This window comes from Urocitellus parryii, chromosome 13 (genome assembly GCF_045843805.1).
Source record: "Urocitellus parryii isolate mUroPar1 chromosome 13, mUroPar1.hap1, whole genome shotgun sequence".
NCBI lineage: Eukaryota > Metazoa > Chordata > Mammalia > Rodentia > Sciuridae > Urocitellus > Urocitellus parryii.
In genome coordinates this window covers 62462588-62490283 of record NC_135543.1, presented here as the reverse complement: position 1 = coordinate 62490283, position 27696 = coordinate 62462588, and the positions used below count along the sequence as shown (strand labels likewise).

The window sequence follows — 27696 nt, the reverse complement described above, 5'->3', positions numbered from 1 at the left end:
TATCTCTGGAGCTACCTCTGCAGGAAGGGCGCTTCTCTGCAGCCACTGCGAGGTCCTACTTCCCACCGCCTCACAGCCTCCCTGAGCCTTCCTGCCCACTGAACTCCTTACCAAGGAGAAAACCTTCCTGGATCCAGTGGCTGAGTCTGAAAATCCAGGCTGCATTTTCTAGAGAGAAAAGGTAGAGATGGAGAAACGAAAAGGCAGCATTGCCTGGCGTGAAAGGCTTGATTTCGGGAAAGGCTTGTGGCCCCTCTGGCAGAGCGGGAAGTGGAAGGATCACAGCCTAATGCACGTCTAAAGCTGTGATGATAAAACCTGCCTATCTTGGATGGGTCTCTCATCTACAGAGATCCCCCTGAGGCCACAGAGAGGGGCAGGCTCTCAGAGTGTCGCCCTTCTGCACAGAACGGGGTCACACTGGAACCACCGAGGACGTAGCAGTGTTGACTCAAACACAGGCAAAGGGAGAGCGACTCTGAAACCACAGCATCCCACGAGGCCCAGCTCCCACGTGCATCCCTGGCCGTCTCCCTGTGTGCCCACCCAGCGCAGGAATGGAGACCACGAGCCACATCGCTTGTACCCAGGGCCATGAGATCCCACAGGACAAGGGTTTTCCAACTTTGGGTGGTAACTCCTTACTAAGCTGCAAAATTAACAAAGCGAGCCAAAACCAAACTCCTTGGGAGAGCTCCCTAGAGTGACATACACACGTGCAGCAGCGCCTGTGAACCTGGTCACAATGCATCGTTTATTTCTTACTGTGAATTATGGTCAGGATATAAAATCCACTTCTTACTGAGAAATGCTATGCCATCAGCACGGCTCCCTGCCTGAAGGGCCATTTGCAACCAGGAATTTAATTAGTGCATTGGCTGGGTATTAAAGATGTCCATACACCAACCACTCCACACTAATGGAGATGGACTCCAGCGACTGGTGCTCAAACCTCCCCAGAACCCACTCCAGCTGGCAGGTGCGGCGGGGCAGCGGTCAGGTGGGCTGACCAAATCCGGTGACCTCGGATTCGGAGATGAAGTGGAAGACAGGGGAGGGGGCCCGTGGGACAGCGTAAGCCCACGCAGTGTCTGTCATCAAAAGAGAGGACACTTGAGGAAAGAATATTTACCTAAAGAGCCTGACGTTCATTTTCACTATGTCCTAAGAGGTGATCAGCATTTATCTAGGTGTGGTGGCACAGAGGCACTCTCAAAAATGCAGATCCGAGACAGGTGCCGCTCTGCCTGGCTTCTTCCATGGCCCCCACTGCAGCTAGGACGCGGCTCGAGCTCAAGAGCACTTGTGCCCTCCCACGGTCCAGTGTCCCCCTCCACTCCCAGTGCAAACCTCACGCTGCAGCCATCTGAGAGTGCCCAGGAGGCATCTGCAGTCCCCAAGCTATCAACTGCCCACCCACAGCCAGCCTGGGCCACGGGCCCCGCAAGCTCCCCTGGCGCAGCCTCAGGACACCCGTCTCTCAGCATCGTTCCCTTATCCATCTGCACCAGGCTGGGGAGCTCCCCAAGGGCAGGGAGTGCATGGGGTTCCTGCGCCCCTAAAAGCAGACACAAGTACACCAGAAGCAGTCCCGGAAAGAGCAAAGATGTAAAGAGAACAGCGTCTACCGCTCCTGAGGTCACTGCCCTCTGCCTAGGAGGGCTGGGCCTCCTCATCCCGTGGACAGCCGTGGTCCTCTCGTTCTCACTGGATGTCCGCTCAGTTGATACGCATGCACGCCGACTGAGCTTCCTCAGGCAAAAAACAAAAACAAACAAAAAAAAGAAAACATGTCCCTCCTTCTCCACCACCCGCTGCCCTCTAGGCAGAAATCACAACACTAGCCAGCCCAGCGGACAGAGGGGACAGCAGACAGCTCCAGGGGCCGCAGTCGGCTGAGAGAGGGATTTGCTTCATGAGGACTATTACAAATAACAGGTGAGCTTATCTCTGAGATATACGTTATACATAAATTATGTGTAGTGTATATGGTATATATCACACATCTGTGTGCATTATATTATATATAATTGTACACATATAGAATACATTATTTGCATACATATATTTGTGTGTGTGTGCGTATATACCTACATACATATATATACACATATTGGCATTTCTAACTCAATGCATAAATTTGTCCAAGTCAGGAAACAATGCATTCTGTAGTGGTTTTGCCCACAGAGGTCTGGAGCACTCTGGAAATCTTATTAGCCCCTCTTAGCATTTCCCAATCGTAGCACTTCAGACTTAAAGAGACAAGAGTTTTTCAAGGAACATGGCTATGTACCTGATTTTTTCTTTTTTTTAATATTTTTTTTTAGTTGTATACAATACCTTTATTTTGTTTATTTATTTTTATGCGGTGCTGAGGATCGAACCCAGGGCCTCACACATGCTAGGCCAGTGCTCTACTGCTGAGCCACAACCCCAGTCCTGTACCTGATTCTTTTGCACACTACCATATCAGGGTGGACACGTGTCACGTGTAGGCATTTCATTCACATTCTCATTCACATCGATTATGAGGCTGGGTGTTTTTTGTTTGTTTGTTTGTTTGGTTTTGATACCAGGGATGGAACCCAGGGGCACTTAACCACTTGGCTACATCCCTGCCCTTTTTACATTTTCTTTTGAGACAGAGTTTTACTGAGTTGCTTAGGGCCTCGTTAAGTTGCTGAAGCTGGTTTTGAACTTGTGACTCCCCTGCCTCAGCCTCCCAAACTGCTGGGATGAGAGACATGCACCACCACACCCAGCTATGAAGCTGCTCTTTTCCCAGGGTCAGGTAATTCTCTGCTTCACAGACAGGTAAGGCCAGAGTCGGAGAGGCTCTGCGATGGCTGCCAGATTAGAGGGAGACAAAACGCAACTTGGAGCAGCCCTGCTCACCTGAAAGCCAGAGGGGCAGGGCCAGAGCTGTGCACCCTTGTGACCTGCCCATCATAGACCAATGAGAGAAAGGACCCTTCCCTGCCTGGGCCCCGCCACTGTGTCCACGCAGCAGCTGGGCAGCTGGACCCAGCACTACAGTAACCAACGACCAACAGGACCTCGTTGATAGAATAAATGACCACCACACACAGCAAGTCCCAGCTCTGCCAGGTGAACAGACTCTGGTCAGAAGGGTGAAGAGACATCTCAGTGGCAGAGTGGATTCCTGGTATGCTGCAGGCTCTGGGTTCCATCCCCAGCAACATAGAAAATAAAATAAAATAAAGAAGAAGAAGAAAAACAAAAAGTGGCAGGAAGAGGTGATGCCTGGCTAGTCGGCGAGGTGGGCACTGAGTTCTTCAAGGCCTGGGCTCCCGCTGCCCTCCCTGGGCCTAATTGGCTTTTCCAGTCTCCAGTTTCCACGGGTAGTGAGAGAGTCGGAGCTGGTCATCTCGCAAAGTAGCGTCTAGCTCCAAAGTGGGTGGAAGAAAAGCAAGGTGAGATGACGCTGGGGACCTACTGTCCACACAAAGTTCCAACAGGCCTTGTCCAGGGGCACCTTCTGCAGCTGCAGGTGTTCCCCAAGAACCTGGTGTCCATGCCCAGGAGCCAGGGCGTGGAGAAGCAGGACAGATGACAAGAAAGCAGGCAAGCACCGTGCAGACATCCAGAAGAGACCTGGCACCCAGCAGGGCCCTCCCCCTCTCCAGGTGGCCTCCTGACAGGTCTGCTCTTCTTCCTTCTGAGCCTGGCCCCGAGCACTGGCGTCCCAGAGTCCCACAGCCATCGTCTCCGTCTACAGACCCATCTTGACAGCCACCTATGTCCTAATGACCCCAAACCTATAACTTTGGGCAGGATCCCTTCCCTGAGCTCCAAATCCTTCGTTTCTAGCCATGGTCTTCAGTCTTAAGTGCAGAGCCCCCCAATAACACCCAATTTTACTACACCACAAAGGGATCCTTCCTCCCAGACCAGCACCTCCTCTTCTTGTAGTCTTGGACTCAAACAGGCGTGGCCACCCCAGTCCCTGCACTCCCATCCTATGTGGACAGTATTCTCACTCCTGGTGGCTCCGATGGCCATGGCTAGGACCTGAGTGTGAAGTGTGGGCACGTGGGTTTTCACTCACGTGCAGGAACTCCTTGGTGTTTCTTGGGCTCTTCAATAATTAAAAATCATGCAAATCTGAAATGGGCTGCCTGGTGACACGGTGAGCACCCACCACCGAGGCTGCTGTCGGGTGCTGGGGAGGAATTCAGCCATCAGACAGGACTGCAGCTGACAAGCAAGAAACTCTTTCCGCCTCTAAGAGGATTTGACAGACACAGAGACCACATCCGGCTGAGCCACTCTGCTCCTCACTCAGGGTCCTGTGGCCCTGGCAGCCTCAGGGACACACCCGTCACGAAGATCAGCCATGACCCACATGGCCCCGAAGCCTTTCCAGAGAGTCAGGAACTAGGGGCAACGGCCATTGAATCTGCCTTAAGAATGGAACTTGAACCCCACGTATTCTTGCTACAGGAAGCAGGAAGTTACAAATTTTGTTTTTTGTTTGTGTGTGTGTGTGTGCTTTGCTTCACTCTGAGAGACATTAAGTGAACAAATTCAGAAGACAAAGATCAGACCACTCTCACATTTATTCAGAAGGATTTTTTTTTTCTGTTGAAGTTTTCAACATCAAACAAATATATTCCAGATCCTGATCTTTAATAAGAGCTTATATCCTACCCTGGTCAAGCCAGGGGTAAAGAAATACAAATACAAATTCAAAGGATCAAATACTTCGTTTTAGCCGAACTTTCGACATGACTCTGAGTCGTGCCATTAATAGAAGACCATGCTGGGAAGAAACCAGGCTCCGGATCAGGTGAGGAGCGATCGGGGCCTAGTCCAGAACGTCTGCTGACCGTGGGACGCGCACACAACGTCGTGAGTTCAAGACTTACAGAAACAGATATTTACTTTAAGTCTCAAATCATGTCTATAGGAGGCTCATTAAAAAAAAAAAAAAAAAAAAAGGTCAAACCCAACTAGGAAATCCTGGTGACTTTGAGACGGCACCCCTCTGACTGGAATGACATCCATCTAACGGGCTTTTACAGGAATGACATTCAGTATCAAGACCATTTACTCTTAGGACATTTCTCCACACGGGGACACAAACAGGTACTATCAGAAAAGGCAAATGTCATGGAGGGAACTCACACACAGGCTACATGATGCTGGCCAATGCTCGTAGGAGTGCGGGGTGGGCAAGGTTGCTTCACACAAACTGCACGGCTCTCCATGGACTGGACAATTCAGCAGCAGGCCACTATGTGGTCCTCAGGATCCTTTCCTATCTCCCCAGCTAAACTGTTAATGGAGTATTACGCAGCACTAAAAAAATGACAAAAATCATGGAATTTGCAGGGAAATGGATGGCATTAGAGCAGATGATGCTAAGTGAAGCTAGCCGATCCCTAAAAAACAAATGCCAAATGTCTTCTTTGATATCATGAGAGCAACTAAGAACAGGGCAGGGAGGAAGAGCTGGAGGAAAAGATTAACATTAAACAGAGACATGAGGTGGGAGGGAAAGGGAGAGAAAAGGGAAATTGCATGGAAATGGAAGGAGACCCTCATTGTTATACAAAATTACATATAAAAGGTTGTGAGGGGAATGGGAAAAAAAACAAGGAGAGAAATGAATTACAGCAGATGGGGTAGAGAGAGAAGATGGGAGGGGAGGGGAGGGGGGATAGTAGGGGATAGGAAAGGTAGCAGAATACAACAGTTACTAATAGGGCATTATGTAAAAATGTGGACGTGTAACCGACGTGATTCTGCAATCTGTATTTGGGGTAAAAATGGGAGTTCATAACCCACTGGAATCTAATGTATGAAATATGAGATGTCAAGAGCATTGCAATGGTTTGAACAACCAATAAAAAAAAATAAAAAATAAAAAGCAAAAGAAAAAAAAAACTGTTAAGTTGCTTATGGACAAGGACACTGTCCTGGGCTCCTTGCTCCACGCCCTCATAGCACTTTGCACGCCCAGTGTTAGTCAGCTCTCATGACTGTGACAAGATACCTGAGATAATCAACTTTTACAAAAGGCAGGTTTATGGTGCCTCGTGGTTTCAGAGGCGTCAGTCCATGACTGATGAGCTCCATGCATTGGGCCTGTGGTGAGGGCCGCACAACGTGGTGGGGAGTGCGAGGTACAGCAAACTGTTCCACTCCTGGCGGCCAGGAAACAGAGATGGAGAGGGGAGGAGACCAGCTTCCCACAATTCCCTTCAAGGTCATGACCCAGTGACCTAAAACTTCCTATGAGGTCCCATCTCTTAAAGGTTCCTTCCAACAGCACCACGCAGAGGACCAAACCTGGAGCGCATGGGCCTTGGGCTCAGATCCACACCGGTGCTCCAGCCCGACCCCAGCATCACTGTCAACCCTTAGTTTATCACTTCTGCCTGCTGGGCTGGTTGCCCCTCCCTGCCTGCCATCCTTCTTTCTCTCATAAGGAAGGACTGAAAGACTCCCGGGCATATACTACTCGAAGCATCACCGAGTTCAACTCCACCGTCTTCACATGTGCAGGAAACAGAATAAAGTGCTTCCACAGAGGATTTTAAAAGTCACTTTCTACTTGCATGACATGTGCCCCTACTCAAGAACTCAAATAATATCTGTCACTAGAGAACATTTTTAAGAGGCAGTAATGTTCACTGTGAAAAAGACTGGAAATAGAGATAAATGAACTAACCAACATTATAACCCTCACTGCCAAAGTTACCCAACATTAGTGGCAAGTATCTTGCAGATCAGATGATTAGGCATGTTTTTGTAAAAACCGGAACAAAACATCTACATATCCACAGTATACTTGAGACCAATCTTTAAAGTTCACAATAACAGTCATGTTTGCTAATGCAGAATCTCTGATGACAAGACCAGGTCTAGTAGAGATGGCAGCAAAGACTGTGCACAGTATCTGGAATTGACTGTAGACTTGTGACGAGGACAAGGCATTGCAAGATACCAAGGGTTGCGCTGTATTACCACTCCACCGAGGAGCGCCTGCTGATTTGGCAATTAAAATGTTTCACATTTTTAAAAATGAGACTGAGTATAAAGACTTAAGGCACCTCTGAGACCACAACCAATATTTATTTTATTTTTATTACAGTACTGCTCCTGACACTACATATTTTATCATGGAAATGAGAACTAGCATTATCATCGTCAGCTGTCAAAACAGTTCCTGAACGCCAAGGTCATAAGCCATCACTAATTCAAAGACAACGTGCGGTAGTTAAGAATGCAAAGCCGTCCTCAGAGCTGACTCCCAGACTCAGCCTGACACGGTGCATGACAGGCTCCACTCTGTTTAGACAAAGCTCTTTTGGGCGCTGGGATAATTAAAACATACACACATGCACTTGAGAAACCTGCATGTTAATTCCCAGTCTCCTTTTCCTCGGGTGCGGTCCTGGAGATTTTCATTAAGGGAAGCAGAGTGCAGCTGTCAGCAAACGCCCTCCTGCCCCCATTCCTATTATTCTCCAGCCCTGGCTGCCAGTCGGCATTTTGATGAGTAACCTGATAACTACATCACACAGTGCTGGTTAGACACATGATTAGCAAAAGACGAGTCAGGCTCTCGTACCTTAAGCAAAGAAGAATAAAAAGTAGTTTTCCACTTAAGCTCTTCCACAGAGGCCTGAAGTGCCCACCAAGCTCACAGGTAGGATCCGCCTCCCTCTCGTGTAATCTGCATGATCAGAGTCCAAAGGAACCTTCCTGCCCATAATCCAAGTACCTACAAGCCACGCTCAAGGACAACTGGATGTGTCACCTTGGCCTTCCCTTCTCACTCCTGGCAAACTGCTTTCCATACTCTTAGATCCAGCAAACGATCTTTGGCTGTTGTAACCCTTCTAATTTTCTACCTGTTTTATTCAACTTGGCTTCAAAAATGTGTGTCTGTTTCTGTGAAGATCCAGCCAGAAACATCCGGATCACACCTGGAGCCAGGAGACCTCGATGGAAAGGTCACCCAGCTGCAACCTGGGGACTCAGAGGTTTCTCAGCCAGACAGCGGTACCCATGGGCTTTCATTTTTTAAAAAATATTTTTTTAGTTGTCCGTGGATCTTTATTTTTCTTATTTTTATGTGGTGCTGAGAATAGAACCCAGTGCCTCACACGTGCTAGGCAAGTGCTCTGCCCCTGAGCCCCAGCCCCAGCCCCATCCTCAGTGGCCGCTCCAAGTCATTAGCTCCACCAGCTATCTGTCCAGATCTGAGCCTGGGTCTGCAGGGGGCCTGCTCAGACTGGCCGCGGGCAGAGCCCAGCAGACAGCACCAAGGAGAGGAACACCGGCCCTGGAGGGGAACCACGCAGCCCATAGCCCTCATCCTGCCACAAAGCCCTGCGTGGACCAGGCAGCCTCACCTGTGGCCACCACACCTGACAGGGACGTGGGCCACGGGGAGGCATCTGGACCAACTCGGATGACCTCACTCAACTGCCAGGGAACCTGCACGGACAGACCCAGCAGGGTGATGTCCTGACCTTCCAGCAGATGGGACAGCGCAAACCTGGCCCAGGGCCACAGTGGAACTGCGGCTGGGGTGGGAGTGGGGTCAAGCCATGCAACCATCACCCAGAGGGAGGCGCAACAAGTTCCTGGGGTCGCTGTAAGGAAAGCTGCATCTCCTGCTCTCCAAACCTGACGTCTCCCCTTTCCTCGAAATCATCACCACCCAAAACGTCAGTGCATCATACACATCGAGGTGACAGAAAAATGGGGACAGGCATTCTGAAGCGTATTTGGAGTGAATGACAGAGTGAGGATCCTGTGGCCCCGTCGGGGGTCTTCTCAGCGAGCCACAGGCTCCGGCAGAGGATGCTGCTTTGGTGCTCAGAACACTAAATGTGTGCCGCTAACTCCGCTCCCTCCGCGGCAAGCGGATGCTTCTATGAGCCTTCAACTCACAAGTACGTGGTGCAAACCTCCAAGGCCATTCTCAATGCAAAACATGGTGGGGTTTTTATGTTCCTATCCCCACGCCCCCCTCCTCTGAGGAGAAACAGGAACACCGGGGAGATCGATGGAGATCAAAGGGGGAAAAGTGGGACATAAAAATACAGAAATTCTCCCGGGGCCAGGAAGGGACCTTCCCACCACTCAGGCTTGCCTGGTGAAGGAGCCGTGTGCGTCCACCTTCCTTGACTCAGTTCCGAGAGGCCTTATGTAAGAAAGCCCAGCACGCCTGCATCCCATATTTTACCTTGTTGAAAAATATTGGAGATTTTTAAGCAAATAAATAACAACGGGCCAGTGCATTTGAAGACAGAAATGGGAAAACCCACACTCACCAATGTCCTTCTCATAACCATTCATGGTGACTCTGGATAACCTGGAAATGGCTCAACCCCCAAATCTCAGGGACGTTTTGTCATACTGACGCTCTTGAGTACTGATACCACAATGGAAGGACGAGGTCTACCAGGCAAGGCCCAAGGCAGCACGGAGAACAGAATCTAAGCAGGATCATCACTGGTGGACACTGTTGATGTCCTCGCTGGATACAATGCAGCACATGCGTGTCCTCACTTGTGTCACCTTGCTCTACCCCCGTTAGGTTACAACTTCCCAAGGGCAGAAGAGACCCTCCCAGGACCTTATTCTCAGTCTGACCCTAAAATAAACCTGCCTCCAAAGTGCCTTAGAGGTGTGATTTTTTTCTTCCCTTCCACTGATAACAAGAGACAACCAGCAAGAAGCTAAGAGCCTGGGTCCTGGGTGGCAGGAGCTTGGCTGAGCCCTGAGGTGTCCATCACTGGAGAGGGACTGTTCCCCAAGACCTAGTGCAGCTTGAGGCTTATCATCTCTCCCTTCCAGGGCCCACTTAGAGCTCCCACCCTCTGCTCCACCAAAAGTTGAGAAAACTTTACTTATTTCAAAAGCCAAAGATAGCCAGGAATAACAATAATCAGCGTCCAGCCGTGCCTGGCTGCAGGCCTGTGGGTTGGAGGGAACACACAAGCCAAGGCCAGTGTCACCTGAGGGCAAAGCAGGGTGAGGAATCAGGACCCTTTCTGGTCGACGCAGGGGGCCTGTGTCACGGTGGGCCTAAGGCAGCTGTCACAGCCAAGTGAGCAAGGACCAGCCTTCATATCAGTCATCACCTGTTAAATTTCCCCAAATGAGTTCACAATCATGTTTATCTGTCATTAAAAAAAAAAAAAAGTTGGTCCCTTTTTGCAGTGGTTACCCAGCAAATGGATCGGCAGAGTACTGGACCTGGCAGCTCACAATACAGCGTGGCTTTCCCTTAAACAAACAGGGAAAGTGCTGACTCAAACAGCAGACCATCTCATCGCTGGACAACTTCAACCTTCAGAAACTACCTGCCACCGATGGCAGGGGACCTTGACCCCCTGTACCTTGCAGCCACAGGCTCCCAGCGGATCATCTCCAACAGTGCACAGCCCCGCTCTCCTCCTCCTGAGAGAGCTTCTCCACTCACTTGAGGGCCTTTGTCTACAGGATGGAGTCCTCTCTATCCCTGAGCTTCTCCAGGTCACTTAATGCTAAGACTCCTGGCCACTGGAGTCCCTACCTCTGACCCATCTCTGGGGTGTCAAACCTGAACCTGAGCAGGGGGACGGCCTGACCGTGTGGGATTCCACGGAGCAATGGCACGCACTGGTGCAGGCTGAGGTGATGCTGTGGCCTCTCCATTTACCTCTGCCCCGTCCCCTTCCTGGTCAGCAGTCCAGCTTCCCTCCCTCAGCAGGAAGCAGACCGGACCTAATTTGCAACATTAACATGTCTGAGGGCGGCTGGAGTCTCAGTCAGCAGCCCAGCTCAGATCCCAGGCTAGGAAAAACCACAGGAAACAGCACTGAAAACCACAGCAAAACTACAGACCCCAGACACCAGGGACAGGAGGTCGTGGGCAGAGGAACACCATGGAATATTTGGCCTGTTTGCCAAAGAGAGACTCAGGAAGATTTTAAAACGGCAGGTGTACAGGGGAATTGAAAAACCTGCACACAGGCCAGGCCAGGCACATCACCAAAATCAGGAGTAGAAGGACCTAATCCTCCCCAGGGACTGATTGCAAAGCCCAGCCAAGCAGTGGAGTCTTCCCCAGCACAGAGCCACTCCAGAAATACAGGGGGAAGGTAGCTATTTTTTTTTTTCCAAATACCTAAAATGTTCATCACAAAAGCGCACGGCATAATAACAACAATAACAACAAAAAAACACATAAAAATAAGAAGAACCCTCAAAATAAAAACAAAACACAGGAAAACATGAACCTAAGGGAAAAAATAAAGTGGTGGACACTGTCGCTGACAAAGCACAGGCGTTGGACGTACTAGATGAAGACTTGAGGAGTCTTTTATGCTGAAAGAACTAACCTTTTTATATAGGAGCTCAGAGCTATAATCTTTCCTCTTAAAACTGCCTTCACTGTCTCCGAGATATTTTGGCATCTTGTATTTCCATTCTCACTTGATTCTAAATATTTTAAAGTTTCTCCTCTCATTTCTTTGATGAGCCACTTGTGATTCAAAAGTGTAATGGTCATTCTCCATGTGTTTACACCATTTCTCTAGTTTTTCTTGCTGTCGATTTCTAATTTCATTCCATTATGATATGATAAGATTCCAAGAAATTATTTCAAATTTTCTACATTTGTTAAGACCTGCTTTGTGGCCTAATATATAATCTATTTTGAAGAAAGTTCAATGAGCAGCTGAAAAGAAAATGCATTCAGCTGTTGTTGGGTGAGATAATCTGTAGATACTCATTAAGTTCAATTAACTTATAGTATGTTTTAACTTTGTGGTACCTTTGCTGGTTTTATGTCTGGATGACTTACCTATTAGTGGGAGAGGCATTGAAATCACTCAGTATTACAGTACTGTGGCCTGTCTGCATCTTTATGTGGAGTAGTATTTGCTTAATACAACTCATTGTACCAATCTTTCAGGCATAAACATTTACTATAATTATATATTCTCTTTGGTTTGTCCCCTTTACCAATGTGTACTGAAATTGTTTGTCTCTTCTAATTTTGGCTTAAAATTTGTTTGGCAGATATGAGAACAGCTACTCCTGCTTGCTTGTGGGTTCCATTTGCATGAAGTATCATTTTTCACCCATTTATCTGCAACCTGGAAATGTCTTTACCTGTGAGACGTGTTTCTTGCAGGTAATAGATAGTTGGGTCTTATTTTTAAATCCAACCTGTCAGTCTGTGTCTTTTAATTGAAGAATTAAGATTTATTCCTTCCCAAGCTCTTGATTGCTCTTCTCTTCTTGTCTGTGTGGGCTTCCTTTAAGTATTTTCTGCCATGCTGGCTTAGTAGTCATGAATTCCTTTAAATTGGCTTATTGTGGAAGGTTTTAACTTCTTCTTTGATTGTGAAGGATGGTTTTTCTAGATAGAACAACCTTGGCTATCATTATTTTCTTTCAGGGCTTGACAGATCAAGTCCTCCTTCTGGGTTTCTTGTCATCAATCTACTGTTATTCTAACTGGTTTTCCTTTGAATGTGACCAGCATTTCTCTATTCCAACTTTTAATTTTTTTATTAGGGGTTTTTGGCATTTTAATTATAATGTGTCACAGAGAGGTTCTTCTCGGGTCTTGTCTACTTGGGATTGTAAATGTATCCAGTAACTGGATGTCCATCTTATTCCCAGGGCTTGGATATTTTCCTCTATCATTTCACTGAATAGGCTATCAATGTCATTAGCCTGTATCTCTGCTCTGTCCCCAATACCTATGAACCTTAAGTTTGATCTCTCGTAGTTGTCCCAGAGTTTTTCTATATCCTGATCATAGTTTCTCATTTTTTCTTTCATACTGTCTGAATGTTCAAAGGTATCCACCTCACTTCAAGCTCTGAAACTTTGTCTTCTACTTGATCTAATCTACTGGAGAGGCATTCAACTGAGTTTCATATTTGATTTATTGTGTCTTTTGCTTCCAAGATTTATGTTTGGTTCTTTTTCACCATTTCTATCTCTTTATGGAAATGTTCTTTTATATCTTGCATTTCCTTCCTTCATTCATTCCTTAGCTCTCCTTTTAATTTGTGGATCATTTTAATAACCAACTTTTGTAATTCCTTGTCTGGCATTTCATCCATTTCAAAGTCTGTGGGTTCAGTTATTGGGGGATTAAAAACTTTTGAAGACATCTTATTGGTTTATTTCCTCACATTTTCTGATATCCTATATTGTTTGTCCATCTGTTATAATGGATTCCTCTTCTTCTATTCTGGGAGGGTCTTTTAATGAGCACTTGTCTCTTATTATAAGCCCTGATCTGGGGTTATGTCTTATTGTCAGCATAACTGAGGTACTTAAGTTCAATCATCAGCACCACTTTGAGAGGAGACAGTAACACCAGTGATAGTGGTAATTTCAGAACAAATCATAATATGGACATTTAAAAATTTATTGCTAATAATTTATACCATTCTTCTAAACAATGAAAAAAGTGGGTGAGAAATCATATCGTAGGTTGAAAAGTTAAACATCAATGACAATAACTTATGACTAACATATATGAGAAGAAGAAAGAGAAGAGAAAGGAAAAAAATGTGTGAGGAAAGGGAGACAGAAGGAAAAATGAGGAGAGAAAGAAAGAGCGGAAGAGGAAAGGAATGAGAAAAAATTTTTTTAAAAACCAATTAATTGGAAGAATCCATAAAATTATATGGAATCATGAAAAACTTTTAATGAAAAAAGATATAACCAACAAAACACTCTACAGAAAAGAAATATTGCAACCTAAATCATAGAAAGATTCTGTTTTCTCCTTGCAGTGGTATTTAAAATATAGACACTTCTCTCTTGGACTCTCACAGCCACACAAGCAGGTGTGAGCTTGCTTTCGTAGTTTACAGTGCGTGGAGAGCAGTGGCACGTGGTAGGGGCACGGGGTGGCTCAGCACTAGGTGCCCAGCAGCAGCTGGTGGCTGAGACCAAGGCAGGAGGACCAGTGGAGCTTGAGGCCAGTGTGGGCAACACAGTGAGACCGTTATCTCTTTTTTTTTTAAATAGAGAGTGAGAGAGAGAGAGAGAGAGAGAATTTTTAATATTTATTTTTTAGTTCTTGGCAGACACAACATCTTTGTTGGTATGTGGTGCTGAGGATCGAACCCGGGCCTCACGCCTGCCAGGAGAGCGCGAAACCGCTTGAGCCACATCCCCAGCCCAAGACCGTTATCTCTTAAGCTGAAGGAGGGGAAGGGGAGAATTAGGAGAGGGAGCAGAAGAGGACAAAGAGACAGATGAAGAAGAAAAAGAAAGAGAAGGATCTCAAATTAACACCCTAACGGTGTTTCCCAAGGAGCCAGAGAAAGAACAAATGAAACTCAAGACTAGAAGAAGAAAGAAAAGAACAAAAATTGGAATAGAACAAAAGTAAAACAGAGTCTAGAAAAATGAGAGAAAAAAATAATTTCTTAAAAGATCCAAAAAAATTGTTAGGCATTTAGCTAGACTAAGAACATCAGAATTGAATGTGGAGACATTACTACTCATTTTACATGAATTAAAAGTACCAGGAACAATTTTATGCCAACAAATTTTCCACCTCGATGAAAAAGGATAAATTCCTAGAGTCACACAACCTACTAAGGCTGAATCATGAAGAAACAGAAAATCTGAGTAGACCTATAAGTAGGAAGGAGGCCGAATCAGCAAGCAAAACCTCTCACAAAAGGAAAACCAAGGACCAAGTGTTTCAAGCCTTTATTTAAAAAAAAATCAATACCAATTCTTCTCAAACTATTTAAAAAATAGTATTATTTGATGCCAAAGTCAAATGAATACATTATAAGAAAACTACAAATTACAAACAAATGTCCTCATGAATAGTTGGTACAAAACCTCCAACAAAATACAGTCACATGCCATTTATGATGGGGATGTGTTCTCGGAATGCACTGTTAGGTGATGTTTGTGCAAACCATAGAATGTCCTTTCACAAACTAAGATAGTACAATGTCATAAGCAATAGAGTCTTATGCCAACACCATCGTATTTGCAGCCCATCCCTGACCAAAACATCATTAAGTAGAACTTGACTATAATAGTACATCAAATTGAGCAGCACGTTAAAAGGATTATACAACATGAACAAGTGGATTCATTCCTGGAATGAAAGGAGGTTCAATGCATAGAATCAATAAATATATCCCATTAACAGAACAAATGTGGGGAAAACCCCCACGATTGTCTCAATTGAAGCAGGAAAATTACCTGGCAAAATTCAACACCCATTCAACAAACCAGAAACAGAAGGAAATTGCCTCAACGTTCTAGAGATTATCTATAAAAACCCTACAAGTAACATCACACTCAAAGGTGAAGGATTGAGAACTACTTCTCTAAGTGAAGAGCAGAACAAGAAAGCCCATTTTTGCCACTTCTACTCAACATAATACTGGAAATCCTACAGAGGGCAATCAGGCAAGAAAGACAAAAAGTATACAAATAGGAAAGGAAGAAGTAAAAGTATTTCTGTTCACAGCTGACATGATCTTAAATGTAGAAAATCATAAATGTTTTACACACACAGATGCATGCACACCAAAACTATTAGAACTAATAAGTTCACCAAAGTTTCAGGAAACAAAATCAACATATAAACATCCATTGTACTGGTATGCACTAACAATGAGCAACCCAGAAGGAAATTCAGAGAACAATTCCATTTATGATAGCAGAAGAAATAATAAAATAGTTACAGATAAACTTAATTAAGGAGTGTGCAGAAGAATCATGCACGGTAGAATCCTATTCAGCTACAAAAGTGAAATCTTATTATTCACAACAACATGAATGGAACTGAGGATCTTTATGTGAACTGAAGTCAGCCAGACACAGGACAGTACACACTGCATGATCTCACTCACACGTGAGCTGTGGTTACCAGAGGCTGGACAGACAAATGCATAGGGAAGGATGGTGAAAAGTCAATCATTGGTACTAGGCCAGAGCTCTTCGGAGCCATTACACAGTAAGATAATGTACCATATGTTTCAAAAGTCTAGAAGAAAAGATTTTGAATGTTTTCACCATAAAAACTAATAAGTGTTGGATTTAAACATTGCACAAAGGTTTAATGATTTGAACATTACACAATGTATACACATACTGAAACATCACATGGTGATTCAAATATATTTAATATTATGCTTTACATAAAATGTAAAATAGACGGATATACTGGAAACCAAAAACATTGCTTCAATGCTTTAAAAATTAATAATCTGTTTCAATAAATGGAAAGACATTCTATTGACTCAAGGACTGGAATACTGAGGATGGCTAAGATGTCAATACAATACAACATGACCTACAAAGTCAATATATTCCCTATCAAATAAGTATTTTGAAGACTGATAAGTCCATTCTCAAATTCATATGGAACGGGCTGGAGTTGTGGCTCAGAGGTAGAGCACTCGCCTACCATGCGTGAAGCACTGGGTTCCATCCTCAGCACCACATAAAAATAAAATAAAGATATTATGTTCACCTATAACTAAAAAATAAATATTTTTTAAAAAATTCATATGGAACATCAAGAGATCCTTAATCAAAGCAAAACAAAAAACTTGAAAGAAGGAACAAAGTTGGAAGACTCAATCTTCCAATATCAAAACTTGCTTCAAGTCTACAATAATCAAAGCAGCAGGATACTAATAAGGACAGACAGACACACAATGGAGTAGAACAGGGACCTGGAAATGAAACCCTGCACATATGGTCAGATGGTTTTTTACATGGGTACCAAGACCCTTCAATGGGTGAGAAACAGTCTATTCGACATGTAAGTGGAGAAAACTGGACACCCACATGCAAAACAATCAAGCTGGTCGCTTGCATCTTATACCAAAATAACTCAAAATGGTTAAAAATCTAAACATAAGGGCTAAAACTATAAAAACTCTAAGAAGAAAAGCTTCTCAATAATGACAGGGCAATGAATTCTTGGATATGACACCAAAAGCAGAGACCATCAAAAAAAACCAGGAAATTTATGCTTCATCAAAATCAAGAAATATACAAAGACATTATCAAAAAAGTGAAAAGCTACTCCCAGTCACGACGGCACATGCCCGTGATCCCAGCTACTTAGGAGGCTGAAGCAGGAGGATCACAAGTTCAAGGCCAGCCTCAGCAACTTTAGCAAGACCTTGCTAAAAAAAAAAAATTGGGGTGTAGCTCAGTGGCAAAGACCTCTGGGTTCAGTAGGAAATGGGGGCTAGCTCAGTGGTAAAGCACCTCTGGGCTCAATTCCCGGCACACCCCCCACCAAAAACAAAAGTACTAGAAGTAAGACTGAGTGATTTTTATTTCCTTTTTAAAACTGTTGATTGTCTCTTTTCAAAATGTTCTTCATGATCTTTTATTACTATTTCAATAAAAAGACCATTTTATCTAATCTTTAAAAAAGAGGACATTACCATTGCCCTGTCAGACTGTTCCTATTTTGGTTTCATTCATGTATTTACACTAAGTTTTTACTTTCACCTCTGAAAAGAACACAAAGCTTAATACACATACAGAAGGGGAAAAAAGACCTAAGAGATAATGTGTTCACCACACAACACATTACTTTTTGCAAAGCCAATCTTTTTAGTAAGTGAATACCCTTCTCAAGCCACAAGAAAAGGCAGCCCCTAAATTGTGGGAAGTAAAATTACCAACACTTTGCCCTTTCCTACCCAGAGAGTCTACCACTTTGCTCAAAGTGCACATCACAGATATCACAAATGAAGCAAAAGGAGAAATGTAAACTGTTTCATGAATTTCAGCAAAGAAGTAACCTCCTCCTCCCTCCTCTACCCCAAGAGGGCAAACCTAAAACAAAACACGCCCCCGACTCACGGCTGTCCTCTTGGCAGGAGAGCATCACGCTAAAACACGGACATCTCCCTCCTCCCCGCCTGTCCCCCAGTTGAAACCAACACAGACGCACAGACCAGGCTCCCAGGTGCTCCCTCCAGCCACGCCAAGTGTGAGCCACTGCGCCTTGTTTTCTTACGTTCAGAGGAACATCCACCAACAATTCTTGGAAACTGCACTGTGTTCTTCACAGAAATGCAAAGATGGAGAACACGGCCCAGTTCAGTTCTATTTTCACCAGAACCTTATCTCCACAGAGTAAACATATGCGTGACAGTAACCTTTACACTCTCAGAAACATTCACAAACAAATCCACCAACGCTGGGGCTGGGATCCGCTGTCACAGTCCAGAGCGGCAGGTGCTGTTTTTAGATCTGTGTCTGGAAGCCCGACTGCTATCAATGTGTGAGACCAGAGCGGAGCGGGGAGAGATCCGGTTTTCCCCACTCTCCTCTCACCTCCCCAGGATGTCTGTCGCGAGGACCCCTTAAATAAAACAAAGGGAGGACACACGTCAGCAGGTGCCAGTCTAAAAACGAAAACCCAAGGTGGGGGCAGAAAGGAAAGATGGCAGAGGACGCGAAATGCCAATCACAGTCACAGAAGTTGCAGGAAGGACGAGAGATGAGAATAGAGAGTCTCGTCCCACCTACAGATCCCTTTTCTGGTCCCAGAAGGAATAAAGCGTGGAGGAGGGAGAGAGGGGCAGAGAGAAGGAAGGAGATCGAGCAGAGACAAGGCTTTGGAGGATGATGAAGTCCCCAAATGCCCAACGAGACTGGGGTCGCTTTGGTTGTATAACGGATCTACTGTGCCCAGTACTGAAAAAAGACCATGGTACAGTGATGGAGCTTTGCACTCAGTTTTGAAGCCCCGCTCTGCCTTTTGGTGGATGGCAGGATCACAAAACCAGATCTTTGTGAAACTACTTTGCTCATCTGTAAAGATGGACGAATGGCTTTTTCCTTCCCCTCCGAAGAAGAAACAAAAGCAAACTGACGACGAAAAGGTCTCATTGAATTTTCAAACTTGATTTTCCATGAAACTGGAAGATGGATAAGAATTGAGAGAATTCCAACTACCTGGATGGACGGCCAGAGGTAGCTGTGCTCGGGCAGAAGCCGCACGGAGGGGCAGAGAAGAGAGGCACCGAGGAGGGAAGGGGCTCGCGTGCTGAAGGACACCAGCGGCATCCCGAGTCTGCCACAACCGCTGCGAGCCCTGGTCTGAGCAGAGCCGGGGCGGAGGTCCTGCAGGACCTGCACATTCAGAGAATCCAAAGAGGTGAAACGATACCCCAAAAATCCTCCCCGATGAGCCATGTTTGTGGGAAACAGCACATCTCCGATGGAGCACAGAGAGAGGCTCTGGGTTGAGAGGCCGAAAGCTCCACACCACACCACCTCCAGGAGAGCTGGACTCGGAAAATCCAACTCCTTCCAAGTGAGTAATGAGAAGGGAATGGGAAAAGCCATAAAAAAGCTCTCCTATGGAAAAAAAGGAAGTGGGAGAACGCCATAAAACATACCCACGGACAAAGAAGACTCCCTAAAACGTCAAGCCAAGAAGATAAACCAGTAATTTGCCATTAAAATTTTTAAACTTGAAGAGGCAGTCACAAGGGAAGGATGGAAAAGAGGAGGGAAGGAAGGAGAAATGAAGCACAAATACAAGGAACACCAGAAGACACCGTGAGAAAAAGGGGAAAAGTACAACAGGAGCCAGAAGAAATCAGAAAAAAAAATTTTTGAGGGGGAAAAAGTATTACAGAAGATAAGTTTGAAATGAGCACAAGTTAGAAGAGATATTGCAGGAAACCAAAGAAGAGATGGTGATGTGGATCGGGGGGCGGAGAACTAAAGGATTAGAAAGGATCAGGAAGAAAAATGACAGATTTTGAAGAAGAGCAATGAGATTCCAAAAAATGCATATTTGGAACCCCTAAAAAAAAATAAAAACAAACAATGGAATGAAACAAATATAGAGAGACATTATTTAAGAAAAAGCTCCATAATAAAAAAAAAAAGCCCTAAATCTATCAATAGGGCCCACTGGGGCTCTGTATTAAGACATTACCTCAGTGACAAAGAGAACTGACCCAAACAGTCCACAATCAGAACTATCCTGGTAAAACCGGACTCGTAAAAGTCTGACTTTAAAAATAAGGAACAGGGGCTGGGGATGTGGCTCAAGTAGTAGCGTGCTCACGTGGCATGCGTGCGGCCCGAGTTCGATCCTCAGCACCACATACAAAGATGTGTGTCCGCCAAAAACTAAAAATAAATAAATAAATAAATATTAAAATTCTCTCTCTCTCTCTCTCTCTAAAAAAAATAAAAATAAAAAATAAAAAAAATAAGGAACAGCTCCTTGGACACCTTAAGAAATGGAAAAACGAAATCCAGTCCTCTGATAGAGGGAACTACCGTCAGCAGAACCCGCACTTCTTCACAGTAACACGGCACACCATGAATCATTGGAGCACGTCCTCAAAATGCTTAAAATACTAAACAAATAAAGCATAAGTCGAAGACTCCGTATCCCACAGGCGCTCTTTCATGGACAAAAGCCACAGACCAACTCAGGACTACTGTCAGAGACTCTGGGCTCAATGACTTCAAGAGACAGTCAGGGAGACGAAGGCAAAAGAACTGGAAATTGAATTCATGTAACTGTAAAAGTAAGATGAAAGCCAATGGGATGATCAAAGTAATAAACCAAGTCGAAGTGTAATAGTGCACATCAATATAGAAACTAAACAACCAGCAAACATCAGGGCAAGGAGGGACAGGGACCAAAGACGGGGAGACAGAGGAACACTCCTGACACCTCGTCCCTAGAGGCTGCGAACCCACACGCAGCATCCAGGCTGGGGGGCGGCCCGTGGTGGAACGTGTGCTTAGCAAGTGTGAGGCCCTGGGCTCCATCCCCAGCACCACCATCATCCTCATCCTCATTCAAAGGTGAATGGGAAACGTAGCCTATGTAGAGACACATCTGAGAGTGTGAAGGAAATGCCGCCAGCTACTGCAAGCTGCTCCTCCTCACGCAGGGCAGGAGAGGGAGGAGGAAGAGACCTGTGCCAGCCATCACCAACTGCGCCAGCAGCTTCCACCAACACACTGGAGAAGTCAAGGTAATTCATAAAGTTATCATCAGAAAGTTTGCTAGAAAAAAAAATGTATTCACAAACATCACAAACCAAACACAAACTAAAAGTAGGTCCCAAACTAAGAGTTTGAGGGAGAGAGGAATAGGAAAGACAGTGCAATGAATCTGTCATAATTTCCCCACACAATAAATCCCACCATCACATACGTCCCTAAGAATGGGACTCTAACTAGAATAAGATGTATTCCATGCTTGTCTAAGTATATCAAAATGGATTCTGCTGTAATCTGTAACTAAAAAGAACAAATAAGTAAAATAATATCAGATAGCATGGACAAAACCTGCATAAAACATTTAAGTGTAAGTAAATTATAAGATGCATAATGAAAAAGACGTAATAATCACATAAAACGTGACAAAACAAGACTGTCATAGCAATAATGTAAATAAGTTAAATTCACCAATTTAAAAAATTTCAGATGAAGCCATGAAGCGAAATTTAACCCAGTCTCAGCAGACTAGAAATAGAGGGGAACATTCTCAACTCAGTAAAGAACATCTACAAAAAAAAATTATAGTAAACATTATACTTAGTGATGAAAAACTAGAATATTTCCTGCTAAGATAAAAAAAAATAGGCAAAAATGTCCCTCTCACCACTTATTTTCAACATACTGTAAATTCTAGCTAATGCAACAAGACAAGAAAAGGAAATAAAAGTGTACTGATTAGGAAGAAATAAAACTGACTTTGTTTGCAGATAACAAGATTGCAGAAAATCCAGAAGAATCAACCGAATGCTGGAACTAATATAGCAAGGTTGCAGGATACAAAATCCATACACAAAAGTCAGTCTTTCCTACCTACCAGCAATAAATAAGAGCAATGGGAAAATTAAACACAACTCATTTACAGTAGCACCTCCAAAAACTGAAACACTCTGGTGTAAATGTAACAAAATATGTACAAACCTTTTCAAAGAAAAACACAAAATGCTGATTAAAGAAATCAAAGGGGAAGGGTTGGGGTTGTGGCTCAGCGGTAGAGCACACGCCTAGCACATGCCAGGCCCTGAGTACAAGCCTCAGCACCACATAAAAATAAATAAAATGAAAGTATTGTGTGCAACTACAACTAAAAACTAAATATTAAAAAAGAAAGAAAGAAAAAAAAAATCAAAGGGGAGGGCTGGGTGTGCAGCTCAGTGACAGAGCAGAGCACTCACCCAGCACATGCCGGGCTCTGGGTTAAATCCCCAGCACCGAAAAAAAAAAAAAAATTCTTTGAAAAAACAAGAATTCCAATCAAGACCCCAGCAAGTTACTTTGTGGATATTAACAAATTGATTCTAAAGTTTACACTTGGAGGCAAAATATCCAGAAGAGCCCACACAATTTTGAAGGAGAACAAAGTAAGAGGGTTGGCACACGGCCTAACTTCCAGACAGCGCCACATTGACAAAAGAATACCAAAACAGAACAGCACTAGAGGCCAACTTCACCTACCGGGGACACGGGCAACACAACGGAGGAGATGTAGTCTTTCCAACAGGTGGTGCTGGAACAGCTGGATGCACATGCACACGATAAATAAATAAATCCAGACACGGGTGTTACACCCTTTACAAAACTGAACTCCAAATGGATCACAGGCCTGGATGTAAAACACAAAGAAACTCCTAGAAAAACATCTAGATGACCCTCAGGCATGACAACAGCTGTGTGGATTCAACACCAAAAACATAACCCATGGGAAAATGGAGGAACTGTGATTGGGCAAAGGGGAGGGAGGGTGCGGAGGAGACACGAGGTCAGGAAAGATGGTGGAATGAGATGGACATCATTACCCTAGGTACATGTGTGACTGCACAGATGGTGTGACACACTACATCATGTACAACCAGAGAAGTGAAAAGTTGTGCTGCAATTGCGTTCAGCTGTCATATAGACCTAATTAGAATAAATAAATTTTAAATAAATAAATAAATTTTAAAAAATAACCCATGAAAGAAACAACTGATAAGCTGAACTTCATTAAAATTAAAGACTTATGCAAAAGACAAAGCCAAGAGAAAGAGAAGGCAGGCCCCGCCCTCGTCAAGAGACTGTGCTAAAACACTGTACCCAGAACACTGGAGGAACCCTGAAAACTTGACAATAAGGAAACAAACCAATTGAAAAATAATCCAAAGTTCTTAAAAGACACCTCATCAAAGGAGATACCCAGAGCTTTGTCATGGGGAAAATGCAAATTAAAATAACAAAGAGATACCACTGGGCACTTATTAGCACAGCCACAATCCAGAACATGACACTCTGGTGAGGAGCTCTCCAGCCTTCTGGGGGCATGTGAGATGAACAGCCACTTGGGAAGGCTGTTGGACAGTATCTTAAAAGGCCAACCACACACCCACCCTATGACCCAGCAGTCAGACGTCTTGGCATGTACCAAAAAGAACTGAAAAACTATGCCCCCAAAAAGCCCTGCACCTGGACACGTAGGGCGGCTTTATTCATATTTACCAAAACACTTGGGAGCAACCAAGATGCACTTTGGTAGAGAATGAAGAGATGGAACTGTCCTGTGTCTGGACAAGGGAATAGTATTCAGCATTAAAAAGAAATGAGCTATGGAGGCGGGCCTGGAGGGACTTTAAATGCATGTCACTAGTTCGAAGAAGGCAATCTGATAAGGCCCCATGCCTCAATACCTCCAGACAGATGATATTCTGGAAAAGAGGAAGTTCTGAAGACAGTAAAATAATCAGTTACTGGTGGAGGTTGAGGAGATGGAGAGATCAACAGGAGGGACAGAGGGGTTTAGGGCAGGGAAATGACTCTGTGTGACACTATACTGCTGAAGACGCGTCCTTACACACTGGTCCAGACCCATAGACGGCACAGCACCCAAAGTTAACCCCAAAGTAAACTGTACACTTTGGGTCATGATTTCAGTGCAGGCTCGTCTATCTTAAACAGTGTCCCACTGTGGCGCAAAGGGCAGGGGAGGGGGGACCTGGGCAGGAGGCACCTGGGGAAATCTCTGTAGCCGCTGGGGAATTTTGCTGAAAACTTAAAACTGTTCCAAAAAATAAAGTCATTTTTTTTTCTTTCAATTCAATCCATAAAGGACTATTTTGTTCCACTTCATACAAATACATTTTAAATTCTGGATGAGATGAAAAGTTTCTAGGAAAAATACAATTTACAGCACCAAAACATCCTATCAAAGCTATCTGAACTGATGGAATTTCGCAGAAGAAAACAAAAAGATCTTCAAAGAATCACCCCTCAAAGAGCACCGAGCCGGTTCCACGGAGGTCATCAACTATGGCCAGCAATTCCAAAGCCATTTTTATGCTTTCCCAGAAGAGTGGAAAACAAAGATACTTGACTCTTTAGAAGCAGCAATGTAACACTGATACTGAAGCCTGAGAGAGAGGAAGAGAAAGGTCAGCTGTGTGCATAAGACATTCAGTACAGAATCCGCTCGCAGCGCAGGCAAGGCCAGCATCAACCAAGAGAGCAGCGGGATCGGGTGCTTTAATTAGGAAGCGTAAATACAGCTCAAGATCAGAAATTCGTTGTCATTAATTATCCTGACCAGGCTTCATAGAGAAGCACCAGATGGAAGGCCCAGAAAAGACACGGAGAGACCCTTGCTTCGACTCCACTGGAGGTACTAGCCCGCGTAGCCAGATAACAGATTCAGAAAGGACTGGAGACTTCCTCTTAATGGAAAAGAGGGGTACAATAAGGGCTATCTGCAAATAATATTATTGCACAACGTAAATAAGAGCCTAGTTATAGCTCCTAGAAAAAAGATCAAGTTTCCAGGAATAAATGCTAATGCAATCTGTAAAGTTTTCTGCAGAAAACTTTAAAACCAGGCTGGACACCAAGGAACACTTAACCAGTGGGAAGATGTATCATGATCGGAGACAGGAAGATTCAACACCAGGAGGATGTCGAGTCTCCCCAAGGTACACGCTTTTCATGCTCAGAATAAAAATACCACATTTTTTAAAACTAGAGAAGCTTAATTCTATAACTAAAATGGAAAAATTAACCCAAAGAAGTAAAACCAAAAAAAATCATAGAGAAGAATGAAAAATCATATTAGATATAAATGAATATAGAAAGCATCAATAATTAATAAATCATTTAAAAGAATAATAATTGGAAGAATAGGAAGATAGGACAATGGAGTCCAACAAGGGGGCCCAAATGCAAGTGGGGAGCTAGTGCAGGATAAGGGTGGCACTTCCAATCAGGGGTAAAAGATCAGGCAATAAGTGATGCCAGAACTGGGTGAGTCTCTGGGAAAACTCAGCTAGATCAACAACACATCAGAGGATAAATTCCACCTGGATAAAGGATGCAAACATTGTGTTTGGATTTTATTTTTTTCTTAATTTTTTTTTTAGTTGTCAATGGACATTTATTTATTTATAAGTGGTGCTAAGATTCCTAACCCAGTGCCTCACACATGCTAAGCAAGTGCTCTATCATGGAGCTACAACCCCAATCCTGGTTTTTATTAATTTTTTTATTTATATATGATAGCAGAATGCATTATAATTCTTATTACACATATAGAGTACAAATTTTTCATATCTCTGTTTGTATATAAAGTATGTTCACACTGATTTGTGTCTTCATACACGTACTTTGGATAATGATGTCCATCACATTCCACCATCATTTCTAACTCCCTGCCCCCTCCCTTCCCCTCCCACCCCTCTGCCCTATCTAGAGTTTATCTATTCCTCCCATGCTCCTCCTTCCTATCCCACTATGAATCAGCCTCCTTATATCAGAGAAAACATCTGGCATTTGTGTTTTGGGGATTGGCTAACTTCACTTAGGGTTATCTCCTCCAACTCCATCCATTTACCTGCAAATACCATGATTTTATTCTCTTTTATTGCTGAGTAATATTCCATTGTGTATAAATGCCACATATTTTTATCCATTCATCTACTGAAGGGCATCTAGGTTGGTTCCACAGTTTAGCTATTGTGAATTGTGCTGCTATAAACATTGATGTGGCTGTGTCCCTGTAGTTTGCTGGTTTTGAGTCCTTTGGGTATTGACCAAGGAAAGGGATAGCTGGGTCAAATGGTGGTTCCATTCCCAATTTTCCAAGGAATCTCCATTCTGCTTTCCATATTGGCTGCACCAGTTTGCAGTTCCACCAACAGTGTATGAGTGTACCTTTTCCCCCACATCCTTGCCAACACTTATTATTGTTTGTCTTCATAATAGCTGCCATTCTGACCGGAGTGAGATTCCTCATAGAAAAAGAAAAGGCAGTCATGAAATTCATCTGGAAAAATAAGAGACCCAGAATGGCTAAAGCAATCTTTAGCAGGAAGAGTGAAGCAGGTGGCATCACTAGACCAGACCTTAAACTATATTACAGAGCAACAGTAACAAAAACAGCATGGTATTGGCACCAGACAGACTGGTAAACCAATGGTACAGAATAGAGGATACAGAGACTAATCCACAAAGTTAGAGTGATCTTATATTAGACAAAGGTGCCAAAAACATGCATTGGAGAAAAGATAGCCTCTTCAACAAATTGAAGGTAAGCCAGGCTCATATGCAACAAAATGAAATTAAACCCCTATCTCTCACCATGCACAAAACTCAAAGTGGATCAAGGACCTAGGTATTAAGACCCTGCATCTAATAGAAGAAAAAGTAAGCCCTAGTCTCCATCTTATGGAATTAGGCCCCAGCTTCCTTAATAAGACTCCTATGGTGCAAGAATTGAAATCAAGAATCAATAAATTGAATGGATTCAAACTAAAAAGTTTCTTCTCAGCAAAAGAAACAATCTGTGAGGTGACTAGACAGCCTACATCTTGGAAGCAAATCTTTACCCCTCACACATCAGATAGAGCACTAATCTCTAGGGTATATAGAGAACTCAAAAAGCTAAGCACCAAACAAATAAATAACGCAATCAATAAATGGGCCAAGGACCTGAACAGACACCTCTCAGAAGGTGACATACAATCCATCAACAAATATATGAAAAAATGTTCATCATTGCTAGCAATTAGAGAAATGCAAATCAAAATACCCTGGTTTTTATTTTTAAGTCCTAAAAGTAACAAGAGAACATAGAGGAGAATTCCTTTTTAACTTTGGAATAGCCTCCTAACTATAACTCTAAATCCAGAAATTGCAAAAGGAAAGGTTGATAGATTTAACGGCATGATCCAAAAGATGATCTGACAGGAAAGTAGGAGAGGAGAATGAAGAGATACAAAGAAATGGATACAAACAACTCAGATACAATATGGGAGAACATATTCAGTTTCACCAATAATAAAAGAATGCAAATTAAAATGACTATAGGATATTTTCTTACCTAGTACATTGGCAGAAATCTAGAAAAATGTTGACTATATACTCTGTTGGTCAAGTTGCAGAGAAACAGGACCCTGGTGTATGCTGACGAGTGTGTTCCTTGGCCCCATCGTCAGGAGGAGCACTGGCAATAACCACTCAGAACTGCAAATGCAAACCCCGTAACCCAGCAGCTTCACTTCTGGGAATTCATCTTACAAATGTATGATCACATGTGTAAAATAGGCACATATAAGGATATTTATCCCTGGATCGTTCATACAAAGTGACAGGAAACAACACAAATATCTATTTATTGACATTGAGTGAAATACCTGG

General features: G+C 43.9%; 1 protein-coding gene across 6 annotated transcripts in view; it reads right to left on the bottom strand.

Moving 5' to 3' along the window:
- Ldlrad4 (low density lipoprotein receptor class A domain containing 4) overlaps positions 1-27696 on the bottom strand; it is a 381472-nt gene that overhangs the window by 258038 nt on the left and 95738 nt on the right. The window contains exon 1 of one of the 6 annotated variants that reach the window (XM_026401981.2): positions 18023-18085. The exons of the other annotated variants lie outside the window; for them this stretch is intronic. The gene's annotated coding sequence lies outside the window, so the exon portion shown is untranslated. Of the gene's footprint in view, positions 1-18022; positions 18086-27696 lie in introns of those variants that run through there. 6 annotated transcript variants of the gene reach the window in all.